The sequence below is a fragment of the Scyliorhinus torazame genome, chromosome 27, assembly GCF_047496885.1.
Source record: "Scyliorhinus torazame isolate Kashiwa2021f chromosome 27, sScyTor2.1, whole genome shotgun sequence".
Lineage (NCBI taxonomy): Eukaryota > Metazoa > Chordata > Chondrichthyes > Carcharhiniformes > Scyliorhinidae > Scyliorhinus > Scyliorhinus torazame.
Genome location: NC_092733.1, coordinates 13841301 through 13852098, shown reverse-complemented (window position 1 = coordinate 13852098; position 10798 = coordinate 13841301). Strand labels below are relative to the sequence as shown.

Genomic DNA, 10798 nt, shown 5'->3' with positions numbered 1-10798 from the left:
TTGGGGGAGATGGCTCACCAGGGGAAGGTGGCAGCAGCCAGGTTCATGGCACCGTGGCTGGCTCTGCTGCACAGAAGGGCGGGAAAAAGAGTGGCAGAGCTATAGTGATAGGGGATTCAATTGTAAGGGGAATAGACAGGCGTTTCTGCGGACGCAAACAAGAATCCAGGTTGGTATGTTGCCTCCCTGGTGCCAGGGTCAAGGATGTCTCGGAGCGGCTGCAGGGCATTCTGGAGGGGGAGGGTGAACAGCCAGCTGTCGTGGTGCATATAGGCACCAACGATATAGGTAAAAAACGGGATGAGGTCCTACAAGCTGAATTTAGGGAGTTAGGAGTTAAACTAAAAAGTAGGACCTCAAAGGTAGTAATCTCAGGATTGCTACCAGTGCCACGTGATAGTCAGAGTAGGAATGACAGGATAGCTAGGATGAATACGTGGCTTGAGAGATGGTGCAAGAGGGAGGGTTTCAAATTCCTGGGACATTGGGACCGATTCTGGGGGAGGTGGGACCTGTACAAATCGGACGGTCTGCATCTGGGTTTCACCGGAACCAATGTTCTCGGGGGGGTGTTTGCTAGTGCAGTTGGGGAGGGTTTAAACTAATGTGCCAGGGGGATGGGAACCGATGTAGGAAGTCAGTGGGGACAGAAACAAAAGGCAGGAAGGGAGAGTGTGTAAAGCATGACCAGAGAAAGCAGGGCAGAGAGCAAGGAAGGTCTACATTAAACTGCATTTATTTCAATGCAAGGGGCCTGACGGGCAAAGCGGATGAACTCAGGGCATGGACGGGCACATGGGACTGGGATATTATAGCTATGACTGAAACATGGCTAAGGGAGGGGCATGACTGGCAGCTCAATGTTCCGGGGTACAGATGCTATAGAAAGGATAGAACAGGAGGTAAGAGAGGAGGGGGAGTGGCATTTTTGATTAGGGAGAACATCACGGCAGTACTTAGAGGGGATATATCCGAGGGTTCGCCCACTGAGTCTATATGGGTGGAACTGAAAAATAAGAAGGGAGAGATCACCTTGGTAGGACTGTACTACAGGCCCCCAAATAGTCAGCGGGAAATTGAGGAGCAAATATGTAAGGAGATTACAGATAGCTGCAAGAATAATAGGGTGGTAGTAGTAGGGGACTTTAACTTTCCCAACATTGACTGGGACAGCCATAGCATTAGGGGCTTGGATGGAGGGAAATTTGTTGAGTGTATTCAGGAGGAATTTCTCATTCAGTATGTGGATGGACCGACTAGAGAGGGGGCAAAACTTGACCTCGTCTTGGGAAATAAGGAAGGGCAAGTGATAGAAGTGCTAGTGAGGGATCATAATTCCATTAGTTTTAAGATAGCTATGGAGAATGATAGGTCTGGCCCAAGAGTTAAAATTCTTAATTGGGGCAAGGCCAATTTTGATGGTATCAGACAGGAACTTGCAGAGGTAGATTGGGGGAGACTATTGGCAGACAAAGGGACGGCTGGTAAATGGGAGGCTTTTAAAAATGTGTTAACCAGGGTGCAGGGTAAGCACATTCCCTTTAGAGTGAAGGGCAAGGCTGGTAGAAGTAGGGAACCCTGGATGACTCGAGATATTGAGACTCTGGTCAAAAAGAAGAAGGAGGCATATGACGTACATAAGCAACTGGGATCAAGTAGATCCCTTGAAGAGTATAGAGATTGTCGAAATAGAGTTAAGAGGGAAATCAGGAGGGCAAAAAGGGGACATGAAATTGCTTTGGCAAATAATGCAAGGGAGAATCCAAAGAGATCCTACAGATACATAAAGGGGAAAAGAGTAATTAGGGACAGAGTAGGGCCTCTTAAGGATCAACAAGGGCATCTATGTGCAGAGCCACAAGAGTTGGGTGAGATCCTGAATGAATATTTCTCATCGGTATTCACGGTGGAGAAAGGCATGGATGTTAGGAAACTAAGGGAAATAAATAGTGATGTCTTGAGAAGTGTGCATATTACAGAGGAGGAGGTGCTGGAAGTCTTAAAGCGCATCAAGGTAGATAAATCCCCGGGACCTGATGAAATGTATCCCAGGATGTTGTGGGAGGCTAGGGAGGAAATTGCGGGTCCCCTAACCGAGATATTTGAATCATCGGCAGCCACAGGTGAGGTGCCTGAAGATTGGAGAGTGGCGAATGTTGTGCCCTTGTTTAAGAAGGGCAGCAGGGAAAAGCCTGGGAACTACAGACCGGTGAGCCTAACGTCTGTAGTAGGTAAGTTGCTAGAAGGTATTCTGAGAGACAGGATCTACAAGCATTTAGAGAGGCAAGGACTGATTCGGGGCAGTCAGCATGGCTTTGTGCGTGGAAAATCATGTCTCACAAATTTGATTGAGTTTTTTGAGGGAGTGACCAAGAAGGTAGATGAGGGCAGTGCAGTAGACGTTGTCTACATGGACTTTAGCAAAGCCTTTGACAAGGTACCGCATGGTAGGTTGTTGCAGAAGGTTAAAGCTCACGGGATCCAGGGTGAGGTTGCCAATTGGATTCAAAATTGGCTGGACGACAGAAGGCAGAGGGTGGTTGTAGAGGGTTGTTTTTCAAACTGGAGGCCTGTGACCAGTGGTGTGCCTCAGGGATCGGTGCTGGGTCCACTGTTATTTGTGATTTATATTAATGATTTGGATGAGAATTTAGGAGGCATGGTTAGTAAGTTTGCAGATGACACCAAGATTGGTGGCACAGTGGATAGTGAAGAAGGTTATCTAGGATTGCAACGGGATCTTGATCAATTAGGCCAGTGGGCCGACGAATGGCAGATGGAGTTTAATTTAGATAAATGTGAGGTGATGCATTTTGGCAGATCGAATCAGGCCAGGACCTACTCAGTTAATGGTATGGCGTTGGGGAGAGTTATAGAACAAAGAGATCTAGGAGTACAGGTTCATAGCTCCTTGAAGGTGGAGTCGCAGGTGGACAGGGTGGTGAAGAAGGCATTCGGCATGCTTGGTTTCATTGGTCAGAACATTGAATATAGGAGTTGGGACGTCTTGTTGAAGTTGTACAAGACATTGGTACGGCCACACTTGGAATACTGTGTGCAGTTCTGGTCACCCTATTATAGAAAGGATATTATTAAACTAGAAAGAGTGCAGAAAAGATTTACTAGGATGTTGCCGGGACTTGATGGTTTGAGTTATAAGGAGAGGCTGGATAGACTGGGACTTTTTTCCCTGGAGCGTAGGAGGCTTAGGGGTGATCTTATAGAGGTCTATAAAATAATGAGGGGCATAGATAAGGTAGATAGTCAACATCTTTTCCCAAAGGTAGGGGAGTCTAAAACTAGAGGGCATAGGTTTAAGGTGAGAGGGGAGAGATTCAGAAGGGCCCAGAGGGGCAATTTCTTCACTCAGAGGGTAGTGAGTGTCTGGAATGGGCTGCCAGAGGTAGTAGTAGAGGCGGGTACAATTGTGTCTTTCAAAAAGCATTTAGATGGTTACATGGGTAAGATGGGTATAGAGGGTTATGGGCCAAGTGCAGGCAACTGGGACTAGCTTAATGGTAAAAACTGGGCGGCATGGACTGGTTGGGCCGAAGGGCCTGTTTCCATGCTGTAAACTTCTATGATTCTATGATTCTAAGAGAAGACACATCTTTGTTTAATTCATTCATGAGATGAGAGCATTTATTGCACATCTTAAATTGCTCTCAAAAAATCTAATGGTGAGCTGCTTCAGTCTATTTGGTGGAGGTACAACCACGGTGCAGCTTGGAAAGGAGTTCCAGGATTTTGGCCCAGCGACAATGAAGAAACAGCAGCTTATTTCCAAGCCTGGATAGTGAAGAACTTGCAGGTAGCGGCGTTCCCATCCTTCTGCTGCCCTTGTCCTCTTCCCCTAGAGCGCACGAGTTTGGAAGATGGAGTCAAAGGAGGCTTGGCGAGTTTCTGAGTCGGAATATCGATCAAGGATCGTACACTGAGCGACCGAGAGGGGCTCAGTGATTCACTCCTGTCCCTGTCGTTCTGACCATCTTCCTAAACCATTTCCACCCCAAGTCAATCAATGGCACGCCTTGAAATTGTGATCAGCCATCTTTTGTGTGGCCAGACACCCTCCATCTCCTACCTTAAGAGGCTTGGCCGGGTAGGGTGCAGCTGGCAAAGGGCAGCATTTTTTGCACACCAGGAGCAATTCTGAGATGCTAATGCTCTTGCCCGCCACCGTCTGACGACAGCTGAAGCTAGACGAGATCAATTACCCATTATTTTCAATGGGTAAATGGCAGGAGAGCAATTATGATATCTGCTTTGAAGAAATTGTAATTATTATTATGAACTAATATAATAATTATAACAATATTTGCAACTTACCAATGATTTCTTGGTTTGGCCGCAAAAAATATTGATGGAAACATGATTTGTTTTTAAAACTTAAAACCATTAACCGATTGCTATTAAATCAGAGAGCTGACTGGCCAAGACACAAATTATTTCTCTTCATGTTGGGGAAGGTAAATAATTTAAATTTTACTGCAAAAATCTGATTGAAGCAAGGAGCTGTTTGATCAATATAAATTGCAGAATCAGTGGGAAATCCGTTATTTATTTTTTAAAACCCTCGTGCAGCTTGACTGATTTTTAAATTTACAGATCAGGATAACTGAAAAAAGAATCGACTCCGCCGGGACTCGAACCCGGAACCTTTGAATGCCTTCAGCCGCCTAGAAGTCCAATGCGCTATCCATTGCGCCACGGAGCCACCTGTTGGATCTAGGCTGGAAACAGCGTACTCATATGCAACTCAACGGCAGTCGCCTCTTCAATTCGCTTTGCGCTTTAGCCCTACCTGGGGATTTTCGTTTCACCTTTCAAGGTGTCGGCCTTCGCTATTGTTTTTTTTGTCACCGTCTTTGCAAATGTTGATTGTGTGTGTGTGTGTGTGTCGACGTGTGAGGAGAGATGAAAGCTCCGCCGTACCCGTCCCCGCCGCTAGGAACTGCCTGAAGCAGCAGCAGCTGTGCGTGTGTGGAAAGGGGGGGGGGGGGGGGGGCGCGAGCTGTTGCCCCGGGCCCCGCCCATCTCCCAACGGCACCGACCCCGGTTCAAATCGCCCCCCTCTCCCTCCCGCGCGCCGCGGCCGTTGGGATTTCAAAATGGCGGCCGGCTCCCAATGGTTGCCAACCCTCCAGCCCGGGAGTGCCCCGCCAGCCACAGGGTTAAAAGTTCGTTCTCCTTTTCCTTGCTCCGGACGATTTTCCTCATGAGAAGATGGGGATATCCGGCGGCGGAGGATTTAGGCCGTTCGGCCCATCGTATCTGTTCCAGGCCCACTCGATCGGGAGACCGTTCGGCCCTCCCCAGCTCTGTTGTCCGGTGCCATCGCGGCCGACGCCCGGCTTCAACACTTTCCCCGCCCTCTCCCCCTATCCCCGTTCCTCTGGCAGGATTTGGCCTCCAGGAGTACGTCTCTCCGATGCTGTCTTCCCGGGATTATAGAATGTGCCGTCTGTTGGCTTTTGCAGGGAGGTGGACGCCATTGGCAGTCATTCGGCCCCTTCAGGCTGTTCCGTCATTCGGGTGAATAACGGTGATCTGTGACCTAACTCCATATACCTGCCTGAACCCCATATCCCTATCCTTGACCTACCGACCTCGGATTTAAATCATAGATTATCATAGAATTTACAGTGCAGAAGGAGGCCATTCAGCCCATCGAGTCTGCACCGGCTCTTGGAAAGAGCATCCTACCCAAGGTCAACACCTCCACCCTATCCCCATAACCCAGTAACCCCACCCAACAGTAAGGACAAATCATGTGATGATGACAGCACAGGAGGCCATTCGACCTGTCGTATCTATGCCAGCTCTTTGCCATGTCGTCTCACTCCCCGCCCTTTCCCACTCGCCCTCTGAATCTTTTCTCTTTGGGTGTTTATCCAATTCCAAATCTCCAACACCCTTTGTGTGTAGAGCCACAGAAGTAGAGCACAGAAAGAGGCCATTTAGCCCGATGTGTCCGTGCTGGCCAAAAACTGAAGCAGCTGCCCATTCTAAAACCACCTTCCAGCACCCAGAATGTAGCCCTGCAGATTGCAGCACTTCGGTGCAGATCCGGATACCCTTTAAATGAGTTGAGGGCTTCTGTCTTGCCACCAAACCAGGCAGTGAATTCCAAACACCGTCTGGGTGAAGAGGTTTTTCTTCATGTCCCCTCTAATCTTTCACCTTAATTCTGTGCTCCCTGCTAATTGGCATCTCCACTAGGGGAAACAGGTCTTTCCTGTCTACTCTTATCTAGGCCCCTCACAATTTTGTACACCATCAATCAGTTTACCTCTCAGCCTTCTCAGTTCCAAGGAAAGCTGCACTAGCCTATCCAATCTTTCCTCTTGGATGCAATTCTCAAGCCCTGGCAGCATTCCTGTAAATTTCCTCTCTACACTCTCCAGAGAAATTATGTCCTTCCTGTAAAGTGACGACCAGAACTGTATGAAACATTCCAGCTGTGGCGTAACCCAACGTTTTAACACAGTTCCATTGTTACAACCCTGCCTTTGTATTCTATACGGCACCCAGTAAACAAAAGCTTTCTATATGCTTTATTTCACACCTATTACTATCCCAGGCCAGGCCCCAACAGTGGCTAGGATACTGGACCCGAAACCCCAATATTTTATTTTATTTTGTAAGACTGTGCGGAAAGAATACTTCACTCCGGGAGTGATTACACAAAGAAATAGGGATTTAGTATTGTTAAAAAAAACTTTATTATTAACACAGTATTAAATCTTAAACCTCATACACCAAAATAGCTTACAATTACCCCTTAAACAATACTACTCAATTCCCATTAAAGAACAAGGAAGGAAAAAAAACATACAACTCTCAATCCATCCTACATCCCAATGGCAGAGTAATACTTCCTTCCCGAAACAGATTAGGCTCTTGTTAGAACCTCTGCAGACTCTGGCTGGATGTCTTCAAAAACCTGTTTCAACTGATTTGGTTCAGCTCCCCCCTTGTCCTCTGACAAGATTGCACTGGTCAAACACTATTAATCTCTTTTGAACTATCCTACCTTACTTGTGGACTCAGTGTTAGCCAGATCAGAACTCAACTCAAATGTCTGAATGCCTTAGCTCCATGCAGCAATGGCATTATCTACCCGAGCTGAAAACAAATGAACTCCCCAGGCTGAAAACACATTAGCTCCCCAGGGATTCCCCCTAGTCAAACAACAGTGCATTAGCCCAGGCTTTTACGATGGGCAATTTAACCTCTGGCTCCTAAAAGCTTTCAGTTCTTGCAGAACAAGATTATTTTTAAAAACATGACTACTGCAGTCAAACACTCTAACCCAGGCTTTTAACCCTTAAATTGCCAAATGTTTATAATCTAAAATCCTGCATTCATCACGCATCTTATGCCACCTGTGGACAAGCACTCCAAGGTCCCTCACTTCCTCTACCTCTCCCAATATCCTCCTATTTATTGTATATTCCATAGCTTAGTTTGCCCTCCCCAAATGCATTAATTCACACTATTCTTGATTGAATTCCACCTGCCACTTTTCTGCCCACTCAATCAAACCAATGTTATCATTTTCACAAACAGCTACATGGCTAATTTGTGTGTCATCTGTAAATTTCCCAATCATGCCACCCACATTTAAGTCCAAATCATGAATATATATACAGCAAACAGCAAGGGACTGAGCCCTGTCGAACGCCATTGGAATCTGCTTTCCATTCGTGAAACGTCCCATCATTTTTTCCGGTCACCGAGCCAATTTTGGATCCAACTCGCCACATTCCCCTGTATACCATGGGCTTTTATTTTCTGACCAATGTGCCATGTGGGACCTTGTCAAATGCTTAACTAAAATCCTTAAACAATTACTCCTCAAAGTTCTCAATATCTCATGCACTGCCTTCATCAATCCTAGTTGTTTCCCAAATCTAGTAACACACGACCGGAACAAAACCATGCTGGCTATCCATTCATTTGAATAATTTGCCCACCACCAAATTCAGGCTGACTGGCTTATAATTATTTGGCCCATCTCTCGGACACTTTCTAAATAATGGCACAATGTCCCCAGACATCCAATGCTCTGGTACCTCACCTGTATCTAGCAAGGGTTGAAAAATGATGGGCTGGATTCTCACGCCGCGGATTTCCCGATGGCATGGGGGTGCCCACAATGGGAAACCCCATTGGCCTGCTGCCGGGGCGGAGAATCCTGCGCCGCACCGGAAGACGGGTGCGGCAGGATGGAGACTCCCCCCCCCCCCCCCCCCCCCCGATACCCGTTTCACTCGAGCAGAGTCTTGCTCTAATTTTTAAACTATGCCCCCTAGTCCTGGGGACACGATTCTCCGGCCTCCCAGCCACTTGTTTCCCGGCGGCGGGAGGAGGTGCGCCGTTCGCTGGAGGTGGGATTCTCTGCTCCCACCACTCAATGGGAATTTCCATTGAAACCACCCCACGCTGCTGGGGAACCCACAGGTAGGGGGTGGGTTGCCGGCGGAATCAGAGAATCCCGCCACAGCGAACAGCCGGTGAAGTCCAGCCCGTGTCTTCCCAAGTTTCGCCATTAAGATCTCGAAAACGTTAATCAAATCTTCCTTAACAATTTAAATTTACAGAGAACTCTCTCCTTGTAATTTAATCCTTGGAGTCAAGGTATCTTTCTGGTAAATCTACGCTGCCGTCCCGCCAAGACCAATATATCTTCCTGAAGCCTATTGCCCCAAAATAGCCCACACCAGTCACCTACCACCCATCTTCAGCATATTCTTTGCTGCACATTTCTGTTCAGTGTGCAAGTGAAGTTCTGAGCTGCTGGTTCCTTACCTATTTAATCCTCTTTTCCAATCCCACTCTACCCTGCCCTCGACTTCCTACACTGTTCCAAAGAAACTCCACTCAAGATCGAGGAACAAAACCTCTTTCAACCACTTTACAGTTGAGTTCAACAGCTTTTAGACCTTTCAATTTTTTTGTATCTTTTATTGTCCAATTAACATTCTGTCTTGTCTTCCACTTCTCATTCTTTTTACCATTTATGACCTCTACCCCATCACAGATGTTCCTCCCTTCTTTGTCCCTTCTTTCCTCCCACTACTCCCAGCCCCACCCCCTCCACACACATATCTCTGACTCTGTACTTTCGACAACCAACATTTCTGTTTTTTCCTTTGTTTTAAATTTAGAGTGCCCAATTCATTTTTTCCAATTAAGGCGCAATTTAGTGTGGCCAATCCACCTACACTGCACATCTTTGGGTTGTGGGGGCGAAACCCACGCAAACACTGGGAGAATGTGCAAACTCCACACGGACAGTGACCCAGGGCCGGGATTGAACCCGGGACCTCGGCGCGTGAGGCAGCAGTGCTAACCACTGCGCCACCGTGCTGCCCCGACAACCAACATTTCTAATCTCTTCCACCTCTAATGCAAAGCCACGGACCTGTTTCTCACTCCACAGATGCTGCATGATCAAAGAACAGTAAAGCACAGGAACAGGCCCTTCGGCCCTCCAAGCCTGATCGACTTAGTGCTACTTTGTGGTAGTATGTATTAGGGGTCATGTGGGACTGGAAGCCCTAATGTCATTGGCAGACAGATCCCGGGTCCTGGTTGGCCGTTGACCTCTAGCTCCGCCCTGAAGGCGGAATATAAGAAGCCGGAGTCCTCCCCCGCAGGCCATTCTACTATCGAGCTGCGGGGGAACAGACACGCTTAATAAAGCCTCATCGACTTCATTCTATTCGTCTCACGGAGTCTTTGTGCGCTACAATTTATTAAGCGTGCCTAAAAAGGACTATGGAGCTCAGGATCATTCCGGAATGCCTGAGGATCAGCCCCCACGCAGTGACTGCGGCAGCAGCCTTCAAGCACTGGCAAACTTGTTTCGAGGCCTACCTCAGAACGGCCAGCGGCCGGGTCACAGAAGACCAAAAACTACAGGTCCTGCACTCGAGGGTGAGCACGGAGATTTTCTCCCTCATCAAAGACGCGGAGGATTTCCAGACGGCGTTCGCAGCACTGAAAAGTCTCTAACTCCGCCCAGTTAACCAAATCTACGCTCGCTACCAGCTCGCGACGAGACGGCAAGGTCCCGGAGAATCGATGGACGAATTCTACGCCGCGCTGCTGATTTTGGGACGAGCCTGCAGCTGCCCTTCGGTGAACGCAAATGAACACACGGACATGTTAATGCGCGATGCTTTTGTGGCAGGTATGAATTCCTCCCAAATCCGCCAAAGACTTCTAGAAAGAGAGTCGCTAGGACTCTGAGGCCCGGGCCCTAGCAGCCTCCCTAGACGTGGCCGCGCATAATACCCACGCCTACGGCCCCGATCGCGCGGCAGCCCATTGGGCTCCGTACGTACCCGTCGCGACAAACCCCCCCCCCACCGGACACCCCACAGGCTTGCGCGGTCCAAACGCCAAGTCGCACCGGGGGCACCTGCTGCTATTTCTGCGGCCAGGCGAAACACCCCCGGCAGCGCTGCCTGGCCCGCTGCGGGAAAAAGGAACATTTCGCGGTTGTGTGCCGGTCCCGCGAGTCCGCCGCTGACCCGGGAGAACAGGGAGCCCTGCAAGCCGTTTACGCTCCCCAACCCCCCCAGCGCCCCATGTACGACCCGCAGGCACAGCCGCTCTGGGTCCCGACCACCGCGGTCCCGGGAGAACAGGGAGCCCTGCACGCCGCTTACGCTCCCCAACCCCCCCCCCCGTCCCCACGTATGACCCGCCAGCGCTTCCACTTTGGGTCCCGACCACCGCTCTCCCCGGAGAAGAAGGAGTTCTGCGCGTCTCTAACGCCCCCCAA

The 10798-nt window shown here is 48.9% G+C and overlaps 1 non-coding gene across 1 annotated transcript; it reads right to left on the bottom strand.

Annotated features, from left to right (window-relative positions):
- Positions 1 to 4631: 4631 nt before the first annotated feature.
- trnar-ucu (transfer RNA arginine (anticodon UCU)) lies at positions 4632 to 4717 on the bottom strand. Its single transcript is given in 2 exon segments — positions 4632 to 4667; positions 4681 to 4717. It is a non-coding gene; the product is annotated as a tRNA-Arg (tRNA).
- Between the last annotated feature and the right edge of the window lie 6081 nt (positions 4718 to 10798).